Source organism: Rhinolophus sinicus, chromosome 18 (assembly GCF_057876585.1).
Source record: "Rhinolophus sinicus isolate RSI-liver-muscle chromosome 18, RSI-T2T, whole genome shotgun sequence".
NCBI classification, from domain to species: domain Eukaryota; kingdom Metazoa; phylum Chordata; class Mammalia; order Chiroptera; family Rhinolophidae; genus Rhinolophus; species Rhinolophus sinicus.
In genome coordinates this window covers 105,303,975-105,328,602 of record NC_142518.1, presented here as the reverse complement: position 1 = coordinate 105,328,602, position 24,628 = coordinate 105,303,975, and the positions used below count along the sequence as shown (strand labels likewise).

Here is a 24,628-nt window from a genome sequence, read left to right as displayed (position 1 = left end):
ATTTCCCCCAAGAGTACTCACTGTTTCTCTCATATTGTATCTTCCCTCTACTATGTGTAAATTATAGCTACTGACTGCATACTGCGTTTCCCCCCAAATAAGACCGAGTCTTATATTAATTTTTGCTCCAAAAGATGCATTAGGGCTTATGTTCAGGGGGTGACATCCTGAAAAAATCATGCTAGAGCTTATTTTCCGGTTAAGTATTATTTTCAGGGAAACACAGTACTGTGTCATATGATTGTTAATGGCTATTAACAAAATGTAAATTTAAAAAAAAAAAAAAGATTTTCTTTTATTGCGGAAGGGGAACAGGACTTTATTGAGGAACAGTGTTTACTTCCAGGACTAGAGGAGGTAGTTCATTACAGCTGGGCCATGAGATAGGTATATGGGAGGGATACCAGGCAAGACCTTCTGTCCTGAACCCTTTGGGGTTCAGAGAGGAGCAGCAAGGACTGACTTCTTTCCTGAGGGCTCACTCTGGCTGCAGAATGGAAAGTGGATCGCAGGTGAACTAGAACGGAAACAGGGAAGCTAGTAAGAAGGCTACTGCCATAGACCAGGTGAGAGAGGATGGTGGCTTTCAGAATGATGGTGGCACTACGGGTGGTGAAGTAAACTCTTTAAAGTGATATTTAGGAGGTCAATTTGAAAGTACTTGGTGCTCTACTGGATGTGGGGGTTTACTGAGAGTAAAAGATGAGGTCCAGGTTTTCACTTTTCCGTAATGAGTTAGCAACGGCTTCACTTCCTTTCTGAGCATCTCCTCCATGTCCTTGTCTTAACTGAAACCTGGCTCTCCCAAGGACACTGCTCTCCTTGGGGTCCTCTCAAATGAAAAGGTAGAGTAAAGGGAATACCATGTATTCTCAGATACAGTTTATGGGGATGCAAAAAAATTAGGTCAAATAATTTTTCTTGCATTGTGCACTCAGTTAAAATCAATGACATTTTTGAACATTGAATACAGAAACATACTCTAGTTTTACTATGAATTTATTATTTTCTAGGCAAATCTTAGCATGGAATAGGGTAAGAAGGCACAAACAGACTACACTGCCACGTGAGCATCAATTATCCTTGCTATGTCACTGCTCAAGTGGTGGACCTGGAAGTAAAGACAGTGTCTCCATTGCTCTCCATGACCTCTTCTAGAATACAAGGTCTGACAATTAAGTTCGTGAACTTGTTGCAACAATGTTGCTAACCTCTTTGATATCAGAGGGATTATTCATTATGAATTTGTACCAACTGGACAAACAGTTCACCGAGTTTACTACTTGGAAGTGCTGAAAAGGCTGCGTGAAAAAGTTAGACACACACGACCTGAACTTTTCGCAACAATTCATGGCTCTTGCATCATGACAATGCACCAGCTCACACGGCACTGTCTGTGAGGGAGTTTTTAGCCAGTAAACAAATAACTGTATTGGAACACCCTCCCTACTCACCTAATCTGTCCCCCAATGACTTCTTTCTTTACCTAAAGAGAAATGAAATACTGAAAGGAAGACATTTCTATGACATTCAGGACATCAAGAGTAATACGTCGACAGCTCTGATGGCCATTCCAGAAAAAGAGTTCCAAAATTGCTTTGAAGGGTGGACTAAGCACAGGCATCAGTGTATAGCTTCCCAAGCGGAATACTTCGAAGGTGACCATAGTGATACTCAGCAATGAGATATGTAGCACTTTTTCTAGGATGAGTTCGTGAACTTAATTGTCAGACCTCATATTACTCATCCATGTTGTATGTAGTTAAACCCCTTTGCTAGCATGGACGCCCTATCATCTAACTCTAAAAATCTCTCCCCTGCCTATATTGCTGTCAACTACTCTACTCATTTTTCTAAGTCTTTGGCACCTGTGTCACAGTCATCCCCTCCACTCTAAACCCTAACCATCCAAGGATGGCATCAATGCCGATATAGGTGACCCGTGCGAATCCTGGCCTCCTAGTGCCAATGATCTTCTTCCCCAGTCCTCCTCAGTTATCTCTCCCCACAGCCGCCCTCTGAACCTTATCGTCATCCGTAACTACTCCACCTCCCAAATCTCTAGTTCTGGTACCCCATTCTATTATTACCACAACTACCTCTCCTTCCAGCTTTATAGTTTATTCCTATCATGACTGTTATTTTACCACTTTAAGACATCCAAACCACTTACCCCTCTATTTTTTCCCAATCAACCTTCCCCTTTCTTCATTTCCCTTTTTAACCAGCCTAATTTCATAATTCATCGTTTCGATAACATCTTTACCACTATCCCCAAACACCTTATATTATTTGTCTTTTCATTGCATCAACCTGAAGAAAACCCAACCTTGGATCAATTCACCTGTCCACCTTCTCCAATTGCCAATAGGCAGCTGAATTCTGCAAAACTTGTCATTTAGTAGAACAGGTGAGTTCTAATATGAATTCATGATCATGAACTTCATGTGGGCCCTCAGTTCTTCCTGAAAAACCTGTTATATTGTTATGGTCAGTCTGTTATCCATCTCTTCACAAAGATTATTTCAAAACTACTCTTTAGACCTGAGCCCTGCTTCAAGTCATTCTTTGTAGATGATCTTTCATCCTGTCTTATCAAGAAAAAGGAAGATACCAGAAGGGAGCTTCTGCCTTCCCACTAGCAAACATGCAAGTGTACCTATATCTGAGCTATATCCATTTCATGTTCCTTCATTTTTGTCGTACGATAGGACCTGTCCATCCTTCAATCTGAGGCTTTTATACACGCTTAAATCTGTCATTGAAAGCAAAATAAGCAATCATTTACCGACCTCTCTTCTTCCATGTACAGCCAAACTTCTAGATAAAATCATCGCCTCCACTTCCTCCCCTTCTTTCATTCCTCAAGCCAACATAGTCCAGCTGCCATCCCGTTGTACCACAAACTAGCTTTCACTAAAGTCATCAATGGACTCTACATCAGTAAATCTAAAAAACACTTTAAATTTTCATTTTACTTGACCTCTTATGAATATGCAACCTGTTGACCACTCCCTCTTTTTTTGGAAAAAATAAAAGCTTTCATGATGCAACCATTTCTCTGTTTTCCTTCTCTATCTCTTATCTCCCCATTCTCTGCCTCCTTAGCAGGTGAATTCTTTTCCTCCATCTTCATCCTAAACTTCAAGCTTTCCCTTTCTCTGCAGTTTGGGTGCTATACATGGTAAGATAGGATGCTAGAAATAGATGGAGCATCTTGCATCATTATATTGTGAATTCCTTGGTGCTTTCATTGTAGGTGTTCAGTGAAAGAAAATCTGCCTCAAACTTCTCACAATCCACCGTCTAAGGTTAACAGCTCTAAAACTGTGTCTGCAGAGTCCTTGACTTCTGTGAATCTGCTTCAGGTGCCACTGTAAGGTGGTTCCAGGACAAGGCTGAGCTGATGGGACTCCAGGTCCCTTGCTGGATTTCAGTAAGGCCAGCTCCATTTTCATCTGGTTTATGTTATCGGAGTTTCATGTAATATTTTGTTTGAAACAATGTTTATTCCACACACACCTACATTTATAAGTACACACACACACACACACACACACACACACACCCCTAATCCAATGGCTGAACTGAGCTTGAGACGAAACAAAACCTGTTGGTATAATTTTAAGATTCGGATATATGACTGCCTGCTTCCAGTGCATTAGTCCTCTGTAGATAAAAATTAAGGGTCACATGTAAAGGTCTCAGACAGGATGAGGTACACTGGTTTCAATGGTGCCTCACTCTGACTCAAAGGAAAAATATGTTCCTTTATCCCATTACCTGAACTGGATGTGTCTTGGAATTTCTAACCCAACATGCATTTAATCTGTCATGGCATCGAAAACCTTTTACTGATGTCCTAAAATGGAAATTGCCAGCCACAAATGGCAACATCTAAAGAAGACTGATGAGTATACTAATTATTTCAGGGGATAGATGCTCTATAAAGAGGACTGGTGGGAAATACTTTCAATGTTAGCTACCAAGAAAAAGAAAGACGGCATTTTAGCAAATAGGAGGCTTAATCAGCAAGAGAAGGCCTTCTAAAGATCAGTTTAAATCTTAAGCACGAAAAGGATGTCAGTGAATGTCAAGTTGAGTATTCAGTCTGCTCTCTCAAACTTAAGTTTGATTCAGAGCACATTTATCGGGGCTTGGTATATGTCAAACACTCTGTCCTGTGCCATGGGGCATACAGATGAATGAATCATGGTTTTTACCCTTACGGAGCTTGCAATATATCATGCACAGCTCACGTGTCTTTTGCACCAAATGATTAACCCCTAAAGTCTGAACAGCGCAAGGTGAGTTGAGAATGCAAAGTCCAATGGAGGTAAACAACAACAAAAAATCATGGTACTGCTCAGAATCAAGTTTCCATTAAGACCCAAACAGGAAGTACAGTTTGATCCAAAGGAGGTTTAAGACACACGCTATGTCGCCACAGTGCTCCGAGAACAAGTACAATAGAAAGGACATATCCGGCAGAGCAAGTGTATCTCATTTGGGATAAAAAGAAAATAAAACAGTATTATGAAGCCATTCCTATAAATCAATAAAGCAAGAAGCTTGTATTTTGCATGGTTAACTGAGTCAAAGAGGCCTGAGAAGTCACATAGGAGGAGGACTAAGGATCGATGATAAGATTTATTATAATTTTACTACTATAATAATTTTATTATTAAGTTGGTGCAAAAGTCATTGCAGTTTTTGCAATTATTTTTAACCTATTAAACCGCAATTACTTGTGCACCAACCTACAACTGCTGCTGCTACTAATATTACTAACAATAGATAATTATTACCCAAAGTAATTGGTGTAGCCACAGCTTACTGGCTGGACAGTGATCTGGACAGAAATTATTTATAGTGGAGTAGTAGGAGTGGAAGACAGATTGGAATGGATTTAAGACTGAATAGACATGGAAAAGTCCAGCAAGACACAGAGGAACACATTTGGAAGGAATTTTTGGTATAGATTTTTTTTTAAATTTTATTTTATTAAATTTATTGGGGTGACAATTGTTAGTAAAATTACATAGATTTCAGGCGTACAATTCTGTATTACATCATCTATAAATCCCATTGTGTGTACTGATATGTGGTATATAAACCAAAAACAACCAAAGAACAAGACAAACAAATGAGAAACAGAAACTCATAGACACAGATAATAGTTTAGATTTTTTTTAATTAAAGAAAAAGGAGGATCTCTACCGTAATAAGAAGAAAGAAGTAACAGACTATTGCAGATTTAAGTAGGTTTGTAATATTTGATGGGCAAATGAGGGTAAACAGGGTCAAATACATGGTGATGGAAGGAGACCTGACTCTGAGTGGTGAGCACACAATGTGAGATATAGATGATGTATTGCAGAACGGCACACCTGAAATTTATGTAATTTTACCTACCGTTGTCACCCCAATACATTTTAATTAAAAAAAAAGAAATAGCGTTCAAGAATGAAACTTTGAATCAATGCTTGCAGTAGCAGCATAATTTCAGGTAGTAACAGAGTCCACATATGACTGTGGAAATGGGTAGGTAGATAAGTTAGGTTAGAGTAGGAAAGGCAGCTGAATTCTTTCTGGATAAGCTAAACTTGACATAAAGTTTAGGTGTTGCCATTTTTCTGTCATTATTTCTATAACCCGTGTAATGAGATAATCTATGGTCTGTTGAGATACTAATTTTTGTCTTGCTCTTGTGTAGGATTTGAAAAATCAAAAGGTAAAATTGCCCCGCACACTCAAGCCTCGTTTTCTAAATGTAGGCCACTGGTTCTAAGCCAGAGTACATACGTGGCTGCTCGCCCCACTCTCCACCCCACATGCCCACCGCCCCAAGGAGGCACTTTGGAAGTGGACTGGAGTGCTTTTGATTGTCACAAAGATTACAGAGAACTACTGGCATGCAGTAAGTACAGTGGTACCTCAGTTTTCGAAAGTAATCCATTCCGGAAGACTGTTCAAGTTCTGAAATGTTCGAAAACCGAGGCACGGTTTCCCCATAGAAACTAATGCAAAATGGATTAATCCGTTCCAGACCTTTAAAATCAACCCCTAAAACTACAAATTTAGCATGAATTTTACTATCTAATGATACCATAGATCCATAAAATTTATGTCGTTCATAAACTGAAATGTTTCTCAACAGAGACGTTTGAAAACTGACGTACCACTGTAGTGGCTAGGCAGCCCAGATGTTCTACAATGCTGGAAAAGGCTTTGCAAAAAGAACACTAATACCATTTTCTGCACTGTTTTGGAATGTCCCACCTGACATTATAGTAGGTGGAAAAACTTTTTATGTGCATTTGGAACCAAACTTACTTTTACATAAAAACCTAAAATATTTGTTGCATATTTTAATAACCGTTAAAATTTCCAGGAGATGCAAAATTCTATATAAAATGGGGAAACTGTCTTTAGTTTAGCTTTGTTTTGTTTTTTTATTTTTTCAATTACAGTTGACATTCAGTATTATTTTTTATTGGTTTCAGGTGTACAGCATAGTGGTTAGACATTTATATAATTTACGAAGTAATCCCACCCCCCATGAGTCTGGTACCCACATGGCACTATACATAGTTATTACAATGTTATTCACTATATTCCCTACGTTGCACTTTACATCCCCATGACTATTTGGTGTCTACCAATTGCCTTCCCCTTTTTCACCCAATCCCCCAAATCCCCCTCCCATCTGGCAACCATCAGTTTGTTCTCTGTGTCTATGAGTCTGTTTTGTTTGTTCATTTATTTTGTTCTTTAGACTCCACATATAAGTGAGCTCATATGGTATTTATCTTTCTCTGTCTAACTTATTTCACTTAGCATAATATCCTTTAGGCCCATCCATGTTGTCACAAATGATAAGATTTCATTCTGTTTTACGGCAGAGTAATATTCCATTGTATAAATGTACCACCTCTGCTTTATCCAGTCATCTGTTGATGGGCACTTAGGTTGTTTCCACATCTTGGCTATTGTAAATAACACTGCAGTGAACATAGGGCTGCATATATCTTTTTGAATTAGTGTTTTGGATTTCTTTGGATAAATACCCAGGAGTGGAATTGCTGGGTCATAAGGTAGTCCTATTTTTAATTTTTTGAGGAATTTTCATACTGTTTTGTATAGTGGCTGCACCAATTTGCAATCCCACCAATAGTGCATGAGGGTTCCCTTTTCTCTACGTCATTGCCAACACTGTTTGTTGATTTAGTCATTCTAAATGGTGTGAGGTGATATCTCATTGTGGTTTTTATTTGCTTTTCTCTGATGATTAGTGACATTGAGTATCTTCTCATATGTCTATTGTCCGTGTGTATGTCCTCTTTGGAGAAATGTCTATTCAGGTCCTCTGCCCATTTTTTAAGTGGATTGTTTATTTGGTGTTGAGTTGTATGAGTTCTTTTTTTTTTTTTTTTTTTTTTTTTGTATGAGCTCTTTATAAAATTTGGATATTAACCTCTTATCAGATGTATCACTGAAGAATATTTTCTCCCATTCAGCAGGTTGTCCTTTCTTTTTATTGATGGCTACTTTTGCTGTGCAAAAACTTTTTAGGTTGATGTAGTCTCATCTGTTTTCCTTTCCTGAGGAGATATATCAGAAAAGAATATTACTAAGAGCAATGCCAGAGTTTACTGCCTATGTTTTCTTCTAGGAATTTTATGGTTTCGGGTCTTATGTTGAAGTCTTTCATCCATTTTGAGTTTATTATTGTATGTGGTGTAAGAAGGTGGTCTAGTTTCAATTTTTTTTGCATGTGTCTGTCCAGTTTTCCCAACATCATTTATGGAATAGACTGTCTTTACCCCCCTGTATATTCTTGCCTCCTTTCTCATAGATTAATTGACCATATAAATGGTGGTATATTTCTGGATTCTCTATTCTCTTCCATTGATCTATGTGTCTATTTTTATACCAACACCATGCTATTTTGATTACTACAGCATTGTAGTTTAATAACAGGTTGCATGATACCTCCAGCTCTGTTCTTCTTTCTCAAGATGGCTGTGGCTATCCAGGGTTCTGTTGTGGTTCCATATACATTTTAGAATTATTTGCTCTTGTTTTGTGAAAAATGCTGTTGGTATTTTGATAGGGACTTGATAGCCATTAAATCTATAGATTGCTTAGGATAGTATGGACATTTTAATGATGTTGATTCTCCCTATCCACGATCACAGTATATACTCCCATTTATTTGTAGCTTATTTGATTTGGTTTTTATTAAATTTATTGGAGTGACATTGGTTAATAAAATTATATAGGTTTCTAGTGTACAATTCTATAATACATCATCTGTATATTGCATTATATGTTCACCACCCAAAGTCAAATCTCCTTCCTTCACCTTGTATTTGACCCCCTTTTCTACCTGTTCCTCCCCCCTTTCCCTCTGGTAACCAGCATAAAATTGTCTGTGTCTATGAGTTTTTGCTTCTTTGTTTGTCTTGTTTGTTTGTTGCTTTCAGTTTTATATCCCACATATGAGTGAAATCATATGGTTCTCGACTTTTTCCATCTGACTTATTTTGCTTAGCATGATATTCTCAAGATCTTCAATTTCTTTGTTCGATGTCTTACAGTTTTCTGAATACAGGTATTTTACTTCCGTGGTTAAATCTATTCCTAGGTATTTTTTGGATGCAATTGTAAATGGGATTGTTTTCTTAATTTCTATTTCTGATAGTTTGTTATTGGTGTATAAAAATGCAACTGATTTCTGAATATTCATTTTATATCCTATTACTTTACTGAATGCATTCATCAGTTCTAACAATTTTTTTGGTGTTACTTTGGGGTTCTCTCTATATAGTATCATGTCATCTGCAAATAATGACAGTTTTACTTCTTCCTTTCCAATTTGGATGCCTTTTATTTCTTTTTCTTGTCTGATTGCTGTGGCTAGGACTTCCAATACTATGTTGAATGAAAACAGTGAAAGTGGGCATCCTTGTCTTGTCCCTGATTTTAAGGAAAACGTTTTTAGTTTTTCACCATTCAGTATGATGTTAGCTGTGGGTTTGTCATATATGGCCTTTACTATGTTGAGGTATGTTGCCTCTATTCCAACTTTGCTGAGAGTTTTTATCATAAATGGTTTTTGGATTTTGTGAAACATTTTTTATGCATCTATTGATAAAATCATATGATTTTTCACTTTCATTTTGATTATGTGGTGTATCACATTAATTGATTTGCAGATATTGAACTAAACTTGCATCACAGGAATAATCCTCATTTGATCATGGTGTGTGATTTTTTTTAATGTATTGCTGAATTCAGCTTGCTAATATTTTGTTGAGGATTTTTGCATCTATGTTCATCAGAGATATCAGCCTATAATTTTCTTTTTTTGTAACAACTTCGTCTGGTTTTGGAATGAGGGTAATGCTGGCAGCGTAAAATGGGCTTGAGGGCCTTTCCTTCTCTTGAATTTTTAGGATTAGTTTGAGAAAGACAGGTGTTAATTCTTCTTTGAATGTTTGGTAACATAAATCTGTGAAACCATACTGTCCAGGACACTTGTTGGCTGGGAGTTTTTTGATTACTGATTCGATTTTGTTAGTAGTAATTGGTTTTTTCAGATTTTCATTTCTTCTTAATTCAGTCTTGGAAAACTGTTTGTTTCTAGGAATTTATCCATTTCTTCCAGATTGTCCAATTTGTTGGCATATAATTGTTTGTCATATTTTTTCATAATCCTATGTATTTCTCTGGTGCCTTTGTCACTTCTCCTCTTTCATTTCTGATTTTGTTCATTTGGGTGTTCTCTCTTTTTTTCTTGATGAGTCTGGTTCAAGGTTTATCTGTTTTGTTTATCTTTTCAAAGAAGCAGCTTGTGGACTCTTTGATCTTTTGTATTGTTGCTTTAGACTCTATAACTGCATATTCCAACGTAGCAGTAGCTTCTTGTTGACCTCCTGTCCTGTTCCTCCAGCACATTTCAAAAAACATTTTTATCTTTAAATCTGCACATCCATTAGCATGTCTGTGTTAAGGCTCCAGGGAATAAGTCAATGTAAGGTTCTGCTTTCCAGAAAGATTCACACATGTCGCTCCAGTTTGTATGCTATGGAGGGCATGGTAATACTTCTGCTAAAAGAGCCTCCAATTATCAAACCCCAGTGCTTTTGTAAAACTAGTGTTTATAAGAAAGTAGACTGAATTCATCAGGGTCAGACAGCATCTGGAGTAAATCACCAGGGAAGACCATGAGTGGCAGGGAGAAGCTATTGGGGTGCATACACTTGGGAAATGAGAAAACAGATCTTTGAACTGTGCTTACTAAACAGAGCTCTCTGAACATATTGCTTAGGAGTGATTGGATCGTGAATTAAAATGCCTGCATTCGCATTTCCCCTTGAATGCCTGTTGCACAATGAATGCTTTCGAGGAGAGATCTATATGGCTTATTTTCTACTCAACTGAATGCTCTGGAGCTCAAGACAAGATATTTCAGTTGTGTGGCTTCATTGTGTGAGTCGTCACAAAATGAGGTGGGGAAGAAATATTGCTCTTTAAAAGTTAGTGAACCGTGGGGATTTGACGTGGAATTGTAAAGAGTTCAAACTAGTCAAGGAAAAAATGGCAGATGGACAACCGAAGAGGGTTCAGGCAATGCTTGAGAGACATGGGCATTGATTTCAAAGGGCTTTCCTTTCAGAGATGCACAGCCTAGGCCTTGGGGACTTCAATGGATGGGCAAGAAAATATCCATGTTATTGCTTGGGCTTTTGGCTGAATACAATCTCCACATCCATCCTCAAGACAAGTTTATAGCCAGCTCTGCACAGCACATAAAGTACTTTGAAAAGAACCCAAATGGTTAAATTTCATCAAACAAGTGGTTACTTTGAAAACTACTCATTAGCATCCTGTCATCCAGCAGGGCATCGGCTGAATTAAGCTGCTCGTTTGCAAACACCTATTTGAAAATGTACCATCTGCAGACCAGTTCAAATCGAAGAGAATCTTTGTTTCAGAAACAAAATATTAGAGACATTTTAAAAACAAATAGTAATTGCCAAAGCATTTTATGTCTCTTTGAGGAAGACATGCTTCTGGGTATCTTTTAGCACCTTTTGTGCAACTATTGCAAGAGTAAATCATGGCCTTTATAAAATCTTCATTCTACCTGACATCTCAGCAGCATTTGACACTGTTGGCAGCCCTGTTTTGCAACTCTATTTGCCATTGTCTATTCACCTGCTGGCTTCCCACTTTAGTTCTATGACTATTGCTAATCACGTTCCTTTGTGGGTCCATTCCGTCTGGCATCCCAGAAATGCTCATGTATTCCCCTCAGTCCTATTTTGGGCTTTTTTCCCTTCACACTCTACACAATCTCTCTAGGCAACCTTATCCTCCACTGGTCTTCAATTTTCCTCTATATTTGTGCTGTCCACACTATCGTAGCCACGAGCCCGGTGTGGCCATTTAAATCTAAATTAATTTAAATGAAATAAAAGTGTAAAAATTCAGTCACACTAGCCGTATTTTCAGTGCTGAATAGCCACCTGTGGCCACGGCCGGCACTACTATAGAATTTTTCTGTCATCACAGTGAGTTCTATTAACAAATGTTCCTTTGTATGCTAACGACTCTCAGACAGATCTGTAGTCCAGACGTCTCTCTGGGGCCTCAGACTCATAAGAGCCTACTCTATGACATCTCCATCTGGATGTTCCATCGGCCTCACAGACTAATCGTTTCCACCAAACTGCTCCTTCCCAGAAGTTAGATGAGGGCCTTGAATGCAGAGGTAAGGAATCTCATCTTTATTCTTTATGAAGGGGAGAGTTATCAAGAATTTTGACTGTTTCTAGATGGTTACTTTTAATCTTGCTAGTTTTTTAAAATAAAGAAGACACCCAGTTGTCATGTGTGACATTTGACAGCTTCTAAGTTGAATCATCCATTGCAGTGACCCTGTAACTGGCGCCTGTTCCCTCCGTTACCCCTGCCACAAATTATTTTCACATGCTGAATGAAGAATGAGGCTAACAAAGCAATCTTTGTGATAGGAATTCCACAGATTGCTTAATTGACACTTTCAAATCTCTCATCTATTTGGATTTCTAAATCAACAGAATTAGACTACATATTAATTCATTAGTGCAAACAATAGAAAATGAGGTCAGGATTATTAAGAGAAGAATAGACAAGGAGATGAATTGATCCACAGTCAAATATACAGGGTGATCCCTGAAACTCAGTAAAAGTAGGTCAACCTTTCCCCTCTCTCTTAATTACATGCCCACAAGCTTTCTTCTGTCAGGTCTAGAAATCTTGGGGCTTATTTCTACACAGTGTAATTATGTTTCCATATCTGATTGCGTCCAATTTTGAAATGAAATAAACAGTAGGAAGTAGTCACATTAGTGAGGCCACCAAATTACATTCATTAAAGCATTGTTCAATTATGGAGTACGATCCTCCAGTGACCCCAAGAAAGCAAAAATTCAGTTTCCAATTAAGGATCTGTGGTACTCAATAAATATATGTACTATTTTAGACAGCATGCATTCTTTCCCCTTCTATCAAAGGGAATCTAGATCTAAAAAGGGCTTGGATAAAGAATAATTACACTTTGATGAAAAGAAGCTGAATTCACCTTGATCCAAATCAGGTCAGTTATTATGCACCCTAATGCAGTATAATCACCCTTTGGGGTTATCATATTAAACCTTCAGGAGAGTCCCAGTATCATTCTAAAGTAAGAGCAAGGTAACAAACCATGTTTCCCATTTAATTTTCCACAACATACAGCACAAGTCTATACTGAATTACTAGTATTCTGTGATTATAGTCATTTTTCATGCTTTTAAAAAAGTCCCTCCTCTAGAGAAAAAAATATGTAGTTTCCTATGTCAATCTTAGCTTGTCTTCCCACCTTTAAATACATTGTTCTCCACACTTCTGAAGCAAACCACCTCTTATCAGGTAGGCAAAATGTCTGTCTCCACCCAAAGTTTTCTTTTCAAATTTCTTTCGACAACAACAGCTTTTCCAGGACTGTGAAGAGTCAGCAAGGAAGGATGTTTTCAGCTCAATAAGCAAAATGGCCAAAGGGGACACCGTTATTCCTCCTTACACTGTGTTTGCCTGTCAACTATATCATGCCACATACACTTTTACTATTTCATTGGGTTACAGAGTAAAATTGCACAGCACACAGTCTATATGGCATTGAGAGTGAGACACATATACTGACACAGAGGGACAAAGAGGGAGAGGAGAGAGAGAGAGAGAGAGAGAGAGAGAGTAATGAAGCAATATTAATAGAAAGGACACTGACTTTCACATTCATTATGTGTCCTTGAATCAAATATTTAATCTTGTGAGCCTCAGTTTCCTCATCTGTAAGATGAAAATCAGAATATACAGAGGGTGCCAAAAAATGTATACACATTTTAAGAAAGGAAATAATATATATACTGATAACAAAAGATAAATACAAGTCACATGTATAAATTTTTTGGCACCCTCAGTATATATCTCATAGTATTGTTGAAGATTCAATAAGGTAAAGCTCTAAATTATCTAATATATCACCTGCCACAAATAACTATTTAATAAACAATGGCAGTCATTCTATTAATTATCCAAAAACCACATAGACATATTAGGCATATTGACATATGTAACTAGTGGAAGCATACAATATTATATATATGTTATACACACTTGAATTATAAAGCATATTGGGCATTATATAGAGTATAGATATTGGGCAAATGTGAAATATGGAATAATTGAAAGAATGCCTGGTTTGGAATCAGGAGATCAGTTTTTGATTCTTAACTCCGATTGTTGCTAGTTGTGCAACCTTGGGAAAATCACTTAACCTTTGGAGCTGGAGTTTCCATGTCTGCAAAACAGGGACCATATTACCTACTCTGGACATTGAGTATGCTAATACATGCAAATGAGCTGTTGTTTGTAAAGCCCTTTATGTATGTATAAAACATGAGGTTTTGAATCCTTTGCTTTTGGAGAAGCAGTTCCCGGCGCAGGCCTTCTCTGTGTGTGGCTGAAAATTTTCGTGCAGGATTCTTTCCTCCCAAACAGGCTTTTAAGTTGCATGTGGAAACTGGGCCAGTCTTAGACTTGGACTCTGACAACAGCCTCTGGCCCCATTTGCATTAAGCTTCCCCATTCTGTATCCTGAGGGGTGACTGCCACAGTTGTGGGCTGTGTCCAGCATATCTCACCCAGCAGTCAGGAAACGGACCCACCTGGACACCGGATATGGACAGGAGAAGGGGAGCGGCCCAGACTTCTTGATGACTTGCACAGGCAACTGGGCCGAACACACCCATTTTCAGGGATCATAGACACAATCTTGAAATCATGTTCTCATCAGCAACATCTAGCAAATCCCTAGTACATAGTAGGTGACCAGTAAATACATGCGGAAGAATTCCAGGCAATCTCATGGTTCATGACCCAATACATCTAATGACTTAGAGTCAATTGGCTCTCCATTCAGTCACTAGACACAGCATTTAATGGAGAGTTTGTGCCTCATTTCTGGGAAAATGACTTGTCTCGTTTGTTTTTTTCTCCCCTCCCTACCCTCTCTGTCCACCCCCGGACACAGCCTTTGTTTGTACTCTCTTGTGACCTCACTTTCAAATCTCCTGTGCAATCAGGTGGGAAGCATCTTCTGGATTTTTCTTTCGCTGCCAACTTTCAGTTGTTTATTGGGTTGCCATTTTGGATTGCTAAATGGCCTTCTAATTCCCATTTCATGCCCAGTGCTTTGTCTCTTGTCGGTTCCACAAGACTGTCAGAAGCTATTTGCTAACCTCGCCTATCTCCTCCTTCAGAACTCTTCAGCCAGGCTCTGTTTCCTGCTCTGTATTCTGTTCACTGCTGAACCACCCTCACAGGCCTCAGCTGCCACTGACCAGTCCATGGGAAATAGGGAAGTCAGCTCCATGACACATACATTTGGAAGAGAAATACCCACTCTTTTTTGAATCGGTGCAATTTCAAATACCAAAAATCTGTTTCTCTATTAAAGAATTTCCAAAACCTGATAAATGGGCTTCTTTATAACCAAATCTCTGTGTAATTTCAAGCCATACAAGTCACATTTGGATAGACGTACTTGGGGGCAGGGGGGCGATAGACTGTCAGTCACTATTATATATGTGTTTGGTCCTCTGAAAAAAATTGTTGTCGTTCAGGTCAAGTAGAAAAGAAAATCTGTCCTCTGATACAATTTTGGATCCTCTCCTTTTCTGTTGAATATTTTGGACTGAAAATATTATTACAGACATGTATTAATGACCCCAAAATGCAGTGATTTCCTGTGTTAATAAAGTTTTACCTTGGAAAAAAACATAGAATTTCTGAAATAGCGACTGGCAGATTGGGGATAGAAATAATGTATTCAGTAAATAAATTTCATACCGCCCAGCTAAGCATTCCTATAGACTATTCAGATCAATATTTGATGAGAATGTATCAAAGCAAACTTATTACTATGAGGAGCCGCTGCTGTCTTTTGATTGAAGTTAATGAAGCAGACATATTAGTGTAAAGCACTTGCTAGCTGCATTTGAAATTTGTCCTAACCACCACTCGCGCTGCTAATGGAAGATGGTAATTAAGGTCCACATAATTCTGAAATAATTAGGAAAATGGGCACTTTTCGGAATCATCCTATTAAAATGCAGGCCCGATAACAGAAAAGTTTCTAGACATGTGCTGGCTTGAATCAGCGAAGATAAAAGTGACAGAGTGCCTTTTTACTTTACAATTGAAATCTCTCTTCTGTGGTGTGCTGTAAAGCTTTAGAAGCACAAGGAACTTGGAAACCTTGTCAGTGACAAGGTGTAGAGAAGAGCACAAGAAGTAAAGTGTGGTTCCAACCGAACTCCTTACGTCCCATTACAGGTAAAGGCATGGCAGCCATTCTGTGGCTTGAGCCCCCACTTTCTACGTCCATGGAAAGGAGGACACCTGATCTGGATGGGTCTCTTGGATGCTTCCCTGAAGGCATGTATAGATCATAGTGCTGATTAGGACTGAAGATGTTCAGAACATTATTCAGAGCAGCGTCATCTCTGAATAAATCAGGGCGGAACTGGCAGTGCCAGACAGGTGTGCCCTGCTCCAAGCATCAGGCCTGGACCCAGCTGATTTGCAATCGGTGCTTTCTCCCAACTGCAACACCAGAGAATGCTAAATGCAGTGCACGTGAAAGAAAAGATGAATGGTTCCTGGAAGCCCATTGTCAGTTGCGAGACAGGGCTCCCTCTCGTAAAAGAGGAGACGCTTAAAGAAAGGGATCTTAAGACAGCATTAATAAAGAGGAGACAACCTGATAAGCAAACATGGTCTCCGCGGACGGGGCATGTGCAGACTTTCCCAGTCAATTTAAAACGTCTTGAAAGTAATTTGTAATTGCAGCTTGTCTGATCTGAAAAGAAAAAAAAAAGAAAAAAGAAGAGCCTTACAAAAGATAGGCCATCCCAAATATGTAGGGGAAAGCACGTTGCTTAGGAAATACTGCAGTCACCCAATAAATGCGCACTGCTAGTGATGATTCAGGAAAACTCTGGCTCAGATTTCCTGAAATGAAGGGGTAAATCATGTGGCAATCTTCACAACCCCTCCCACAATCCTTTGCAGTGCAGAGAGCTCTGTCATACGTTTTATCTCAATTCTCAGTATGACCACCTGGTGAGGAAGGCAAGGTGGGGAATTAACACGCCCATTCTAGAGATGAGGAAAGTGGGGTTTGATGAAGCAAGATGATGTGTCTGTAGGTAGACCTTCTGTGCTCTTTCCACTGCAGCACTAGGCGGCCTCTATGCTCTCTCTCTGTGTGGCTATGCCCCACACTACTTTGTCACCTGTGGGTCAGGGGAAGCTATGTCCCAGGGTGAGCCCTGCCACTGCTGTGTATTCTGTGCATATTCTGCGCAGGGGCTGGTGATTAACATCCCCTACAAGAAAGTCTGTTCTCAGAAAGAAAAAGAAAGAACAAGGGAAAAATACCTGTTACCCAAAAACGTAAAGAAACTCTGTCATGAGAGTCATGCTCTTAAAAAATGCTACTTCTTCCTGTTGTTGCCCCAGTGGTTCTCTAGGACTTCCAGGTGAGAGTCCAAACCTCTGAACCTGAATTGGAACCTCTCTGTGTTTGATGCTTCACCAGACTTAACCGAAAAGGAACTCTTCTGTCCAGACAGGGCTGACCTCTTCTCCAGCATTTGAAACCACATTTATTTTATTTCATTTTTTAATTAAAGTTTATTGGGGTGACAATTGTTAGTAAAATTACATAGATTTCAGGTGTACAATTCTGTATTACATCATCTATAAATCCCATTGTGTGTTCACCACCCAGAGTCAGTTCTCCTTCCATCACCATGTTTGATCCCCTTTACCCTCATTGACCATCCCCCTCCCCCTTCCCCTCTGGTAACCACTAAACTATTGTCTCTGTCTGAGTTTTTGTTTCTTCATTTGTTTGTCTTGTTCTTTTGTTGTTTTCAGTTTTATATACCACATATCAGTGAAATCATATGGTTCTCTGCTTTTTCTGTCTGACTTATTTCGCTCAGCATGATAATCTCAAGATCCATCCATGTTGTCACAAATGTTCCTCTATCATCTTTTCTTATGGCAGAATAGTATTCCACACATTTATTTTTAATACCACACTTTCTCCTAGGCTATTCCCTCCATTTGATAGGGCCTCCTTTCTCTTCTCTTTGACTAAATCCTGCCCAGATGTACTGGTGCAGTCAGGTCCCACAGGCGCCACATGCAGCTGCCACTGCAGGTTCAGCTCATGGACTGTAGGCCCATTTGGTGTCTATTTCATGCATTGGATCCGGAGAGGTTGCTGACCATAGCAGTCATAAAAGATCAGATTGCAAGTAACAGAAATGCAACTTGATCTAGCTAAGGCAAAGAGGGAAATTCACTGGAAGGCTATTGAGGAATGTCATATACCATGAAAAGGTGGGAAGATCAAGGGTAGCTGGGCCTTAGGGACATTTGGAATCAGAGGCTCACAAGCTGCCAGTACTATGTCCCTCTCTCATCTTTGCTTCCTTGTCACGGCGCCTTCTTTCTGTTAGCTGCTTGCACATTCTGGGTAACATAGCCACCGACAGCTTCTGTGCTGCCCATCTCACAGGCTATCCACCAGAGGAAGATTTATGCTCTCTCCTCAATTTCATTTCAGATCATTCTAGAGTAGTCTGATCGGCCTGCTTGCTTCAGACACATATCTCCAGACAAATCTGGTATGGCCTGGGGCAGAATTCCTTAAGGTCGACCCTGCCACAGGGAACCTTGAGTTGTGTGTCATTTCCAGACGAGACAAGAAGCCACTGTGATCCAGGTAGCCTCCCTGGTTGGTGTCTGCTAGATTGACCCGTGGTCTCTCATGAATTGCGACTTTCCATTGCATGCATCATGTCTCCTCTCCTAAACAATTTTGACAGCTCTTTGAGGGCTGAGCTTATGAGCACATATTATCTTTCTGGAGTTTCCGTGGTACTTAGTAGGGTGCTGTGCCATTCCATGTATTTACATAATCATTTATTCAGTGCCTCTTCTTTGACAAGCCCGTGCCAGCTGTCCTATGTGGTTCTTGTGTTTCACTCTGACTCTTGCTGCAAACAACTTGCAGCTCCCCAAAATCACCATGTCACTTCTCACTTCTCTGCCTTCACACATGCTCCTTCCTCCATCCAGAATACCTTTCTAATTCTTCTTCCCCTGACAGAAAAGCCCAAAGACTCAGTTCAATGTTACCTGTTCTGGGAAGCCTTTTCTGACCACGTCCCTTGGTCCCTTCATCCCAAGGCTGGATGAAGTGCCCATCCTCCGTGCTCCCACAGCACCCTTCATGGCACTTACTGCTTATTGCCAGGCAACATAATCATTTACTTGTTGGTCTCCTGTACTAAGTGGGAGGCTCTCTAAGTGTGGTCCCTGAACCATCGGTATTACCTGGGAACTTGTTAGAAATGCATATTCTCGGGCCTCACTCCAGATGCAATGAATCAGAGACTCGGGGGGTGCACCCAGCAGTCTGTGTTTTAAGGAGCCACCCAATGCATGCTCAAGTTCTCAAACCTCTGAAACAGACACTCTTAGCAGTCTACATGGTCTACCTCAGAGTAAGTGCTCAGCAAAGTTTTGATGACTGAATTAATGAATCAGTATTTCCTCCTCCAGGAGAGGACACGAGGATGTGTTGTTTCTTCTTGCTTGCTTTTCAGGCACTATCAACAGGTAGATTCCTAATTTCCAAGCATCATCAGATCATCCATGGATCGACTCATACATTAGACTATCCAGACTTCTTGCGATTCCAGAGTTGAATTCATACTGCTTGCCACAATAATGAGGTGTGTTGGTAGCATTCTTCCATGACTAGAGGCCACAGCTTTATAAATGTGCTCTCTTCCATTGAGACCTTTTTCAAAGAAACAAGAATTCCAAAGAAAACTATGTTCTTGCAGCTGCTGATATCCTTTGAGCTTTGCATGATTTAAAAGAAAAAAAAAATACCCTCACTTAAGCCTGAATGCCTCCAAGTCATCTTTGCTGATAAAACCCCCAGCTTAAGTTGTAAACAAATTAAAGAGTGCAAACTTTTCTTGGGCACATTCTTTCTAGAACGTTATTGCTGTCTGCGAGCTACTTGGTTCCTTTCAGAGGGAGCAATTCTCTGTGTGCTGGGTTGAGCCGGGCCGTACTGCACCTTGGCAGAGCGGAGTGGGAGTGTGTGAGAGAGACTGAGCTGTCTCAATAGCCCAATGTTATGCTTTCAGCAAGCTCTGGAGAACAAAGTCGCTGTTTTTATTGCTCTCCCCACCAGGGATCACAACTGACTTCTTTCAGTGGAATGTTCCATGCCTTTGCAATGAGAGCCAAAGGCTTGCATCCCCTGAGCACTCCAAGCTCCTCACACAGCCCTGAAATGAGGCCATTCTCGAGGCTGCCCTCTCCCATTCTGCACACACAAACACACACAAACATATTCTGATAATCCTTTCCTGCATCCCAACAAAGGCAGTGAGTATAAAGCCCCCAAGAACAAACGTGCTCTTTATTATACGAACTTGTAACTTTAAAAAAATTCTATAAGTAATTAGTTTCTGGAAACTTGTTCTGCATTGTAATGTCCAAAACTTACCACACACACACACACACACACACACACACACACACACAACTGGCTTCAGGGAATGAACTGTTTAAAGGTGGGAGGTTAAGTTTAAACCCATAAAGGATAAAAGCATGAATTACGTAGAGAGGTTTCACACATGCGATATAAGACTGAACTATGTAATGCAATTCCCGAATGCCAGTCTATGGTTGCAGCACAACGCGCGGAGATTCATATTAAACATGCAGACTCCCCTAGAGTCCCTCATTCAGTAGGTAGTCCAGGAATTGTTCTTCTCAACAATTGCCCCAGGTAATTCTAATGTGTAATTACTGTTGGGAATTACTGGATTAGATGATCAATTTTCCTTCCAATGCAGAGTCTAGAATGTTCTGTATTAACCACACACTTTGATATTCTCTCTCTCTCTCTTTCTCTCTCTCTCTCTCTCTCTCTCTCTCTCTCTCTCTCTCTCTCTCTCTCACACACACACACACACACACAGGCACACACTGCTGTTCAAATAAAGGACGTAATAGCTTCACATTATAGTGAAGGTCAAAAAACCTGTCTTATGGTCCCATCTCTGCCACACAGTAGCTCTCCTCTTACCTTCAGTTTCCTCATACATAAATAGCCTGTACTACTAGATCCAGTAGTGTTCTGGTAAAAAGCAAAAATAGAAAAAGAAGGTTTGATTTGTACTGTTGTGGCATTCGCCATTTTCCATGGTGTAAATAATCCCACCTACCGTAGTCACTTTCGACCTAGCAACGTGGTGTCACTAAACATGGAGTTGGGAAGAGATGGATACAATGTACTCTCTCAAATTGATACAAAGTGGTTCCAGCTTACAACTGACTAGATTCCTTCCAACTTTAAATTTCTATATTCTGCGTTATGCAATTAATAAATTAATGATAGTAGCACCTTCTCTTTTAAGAAAAAGAAAGTCAATCGTTAGTGTTATGAAGAGAGCCTGAGTGATGTACCTGGACAGACTTTGAAATTTTAGCTCCACCATTTAGAGCTATGTGACCTCAGACAATGTAATTGACTTCTGGGTCCTGGTTTCCTTATTTGTAAAACAAATAAACAAAACAGCCCTTTTCAGTGAGGAGTAATGAGTTAATGTATTCAAAGTGCCTAGCATACTATCTAGTATATTAACATGCAAATGAATTAAATTAGAGACAATAGAACAAACAAATAGCAGTCATAGCATTAGAAACACCAGCACCAGGCTGAATAATATTCCACTGTATCCATATACACAATTTCTTGATCCATGGATGGACCTGGAAGACATTATCTTAAGTGAAGTAAGTCACAGATGGACAAGTACTGCATGATTCCTCTTACATGAGAGATCTGAAATAGTCAAACACATACAAGCACAGACTAGAATTGGTGGTGGCCAGGGGCTGGAGGGAGAGGGGAATGGGGAGTTGATGTCCAATGGGTGTAGAGTTACAGTTATACAAGATTAGCAAGTTCTGAAGATCTGCTGTACAACATTCTGCCTGTAGTCAACAATACTGTATTATACACTTAAAAACTTTTTAGGAGAGTAGATCTTGTGCTAAGTGTTTTTACCACAGAAAAAGAGCAAGGAGACACAGGAAATCTTTTGGAGGTGATGGATATGTTTATTACCTTGTTAATGGTGATAGTATCACAGGTGTGTGCATAGGTCCAAACTCTTCAAAATGTATGCATTAATTATAACTTTTTATACATTAATTATACCCCCAATAAAGATTTTCTTCAAAAAATAAAAAACAAAATAATCCTAAAATTTATATGAAACCATAAAGGACCCTGAATAACCACAGCAATCTTGAGAAAGAAGAACAAAACTGGAGGTATCACATTACCTGATATCAAACTGTATACTACAAGGCCACAGTAATCAAAACAGCATGGTATTGGCATAAAAACAGACACATAGATCAATGGAACAGAATAGAGCCCAGAAATAAATCCATGCTTATACGGTCACTTAATCTATGACAAAGGAAGCAAGAACATACGTTGGGGTAAAGACAGTCTATTCAATAAATCATGTTGGGAAAACTGGACAGAGGCATGCAAAAAAATGAAACTGGACCACCATATACAAGAATAAACTCAAAATGGATTAAAGACTTAAATGTAAGTCCTGAAACCATAAAACTCCTACAGGAAGCTATAGGAAGTAAACTCTCAGACATTACCCTTAGTAATACTTTTACCGATATAGTTCCTTGGGCAAGGGAAACAAAAGAAAGAATAAACAAATAAGACTACATCGAACTGAAAAGGTTTTGCACAGCAAAGAAAACCATCAACAAAACGAAAAGACCTACTGAATGGGAGAAGATATTAATCAATGATATATCTGATTAGGGGTTAATATCCAAATATATATAAAAACTCATACAACTCAGCACTGAAAAAATGAACAAGCTGATTAAAAAATGGGCAGAGGACCTGAATAGACATTTCTCCAAAGAGGACATACACATAGCCAGTAGACATATAAAAAGATGCTCAACATCACTAATCATCAGAGAAATGCAAATTATTACCACAATGAGATATCACTTCACACCTATCAGAATGGTCATCATCAATAAATCAACAAACAAGTGTTGGCGAGGACGCAAATTGGTGCAGCCAATATGGAAAACAGTATGGAGGTTCCTCAAAATATTAAAAAATAGAACTGTATGACCCAGCACTTCCACTCCTCGGTCTTTATTCAAAGAAATCCGAAACACTAATTTGAAAAGAAATATGCACCCTTATGTTCCCTGCAGCACTATTCACAATACCCAAGATATGGAAACAGCCAAAATGCTCATCAGTAGATGATTGGATAAAGAAGAGATGGTACATATATAAAATGGAATATTGCTCTGCCGTAAAAAAGAATGAAATCTTACCATTTGCCACAACATGGATGGACCTAGAGGATATTATGCTAAGTGAAATCAGTCAGGCTGAGAAAGACAAATACCATATGAGCTCAATTATATGTGAAATCTAAAGGACAAAAACGAACAAACAAAACAGACCTACAGATACAGAGAACAAACTGGTGATTACCTGATGGGAGGGGGGTTGGGAGACTGGGTGAAAAAGGGGAAGGGATTAAGAAATACAAATTGGTAGTTACAAAAGAGTCATGGGGATGTAAAGTACATTGTGGGAAATATAGTCAATAAACAATATTGTAACAACTATGTATAGTGTCAGGTGGGTACTAGTCTTATCAGGAGTTCACTTCATAAATTATATAAATGTCGACCCCCGATGCTGTACACCTGAAAGTAATATAAAATAATACTGAATGTCAACTATAAGTTTAAAAAAATAGTCATGGGGATATAGAGTACAGCATAGGGAATATAGTCAATAATATTCTAATAATTATGTACAGTGTCAGATGGATAATAGACTTATTGGGGTGATATATGTTTATTTTACTGTGAGGTATATCAATATCTAATCACTGTGTTCTGTGCACCTGAAACTAATACAAAAAATAGTTAAGTTTTAAATATAAATACATTAGGGCGGTCTGTTGGCTCAGTTGGTTGGAGTGCAGTCCTCATAACACCAGGGTCGCCGGTTTGATTCTCACATGGGCCAGGGGGCTGCGCCCTCCACAACTAGAGGGAAAACAACGACTTGACTTGGAGCTGATGGGTCCTGGGAAAACACACTGTTCCCCAATTTAAAAAAAAAAGAATTAAAAAAAATTATGTTTAAAAATAAATACCTCAATATATAAAATAAAAATAAAAAACACACCAGAACTAGGCAGGAAAAATGTCCAAAGGGAGAATATAAAAGACAGCTCACAATAAAACTCGAGGTTAATGACAACAGTTACTGTTTTATTGAGAACTTGACATGATCGAGGCACTGTCCTAAGAGCTTTACACAGGTTATCTGATTTTAAAAGCACAGAAAATGAAAACTACAAGTGTTATAAACTAAACCATCACTTTTAAAAAGTAATTTAAATGTCTTAAAAGCTAGTTTCAGATATGAGCTTCTACACAGGACAATTTTCAGGAGGATGAATCTAGAGAAGAACAGGGATAGGAAACTGACCACAGTCCCGAGCTTTGTCCTTTGTGTTCAAACCGATTCATTTGTAAAGTCATTCAGTGGCCATCCATTATATGCAAGATACTGAACAGGGAAAGCACCTGGGTGGGGGGAGGAAACACAAATCTAAATAATACAGGGCCTCTGTATTGGTGAGAGCGACAGACTCAGGCATAAATCACATTGAGTTAAGGCTGACTCAAACCAGCTCTTCGCATGGTCCCTTTACACTGACTGGATCTAAAGACATTCACCTGAGACTCTTGTTCCCACTCTTGTTCTAAACACAGCGCACTTTCTTTCTAAACTACATGAAGTATGTGTCAGTGGGTGTGTGCGTAGCGAAAAGACTGCAAG

At 39.2% G+C, this 24,628-nt stretch overlaps 1 long non-coding RNA gene across 3 annotated transcripts in view; it reads left to right on the top strand.

The window, feature by feature from the left end:
- LOC141569609 (uncharacterized) overlaps positions 1–24,628 on the top strand; it is a 135,591-nt gene that overhangs the window by 103,473 nt on the left and 7,490 nt on the right. For all 3 annotated transcript variants that reach the window (XR_016019907.1, XR_016019908.1, XR_016019906.1), the window contains exon 3: positions 11,629–11,782. This is a non-coding gene — a long non-coding RNA (uncharacterized LOC141569609). The remainder of the gene's footprint in view (positions 1–11,628; positions 11,783–24,628) is intronic.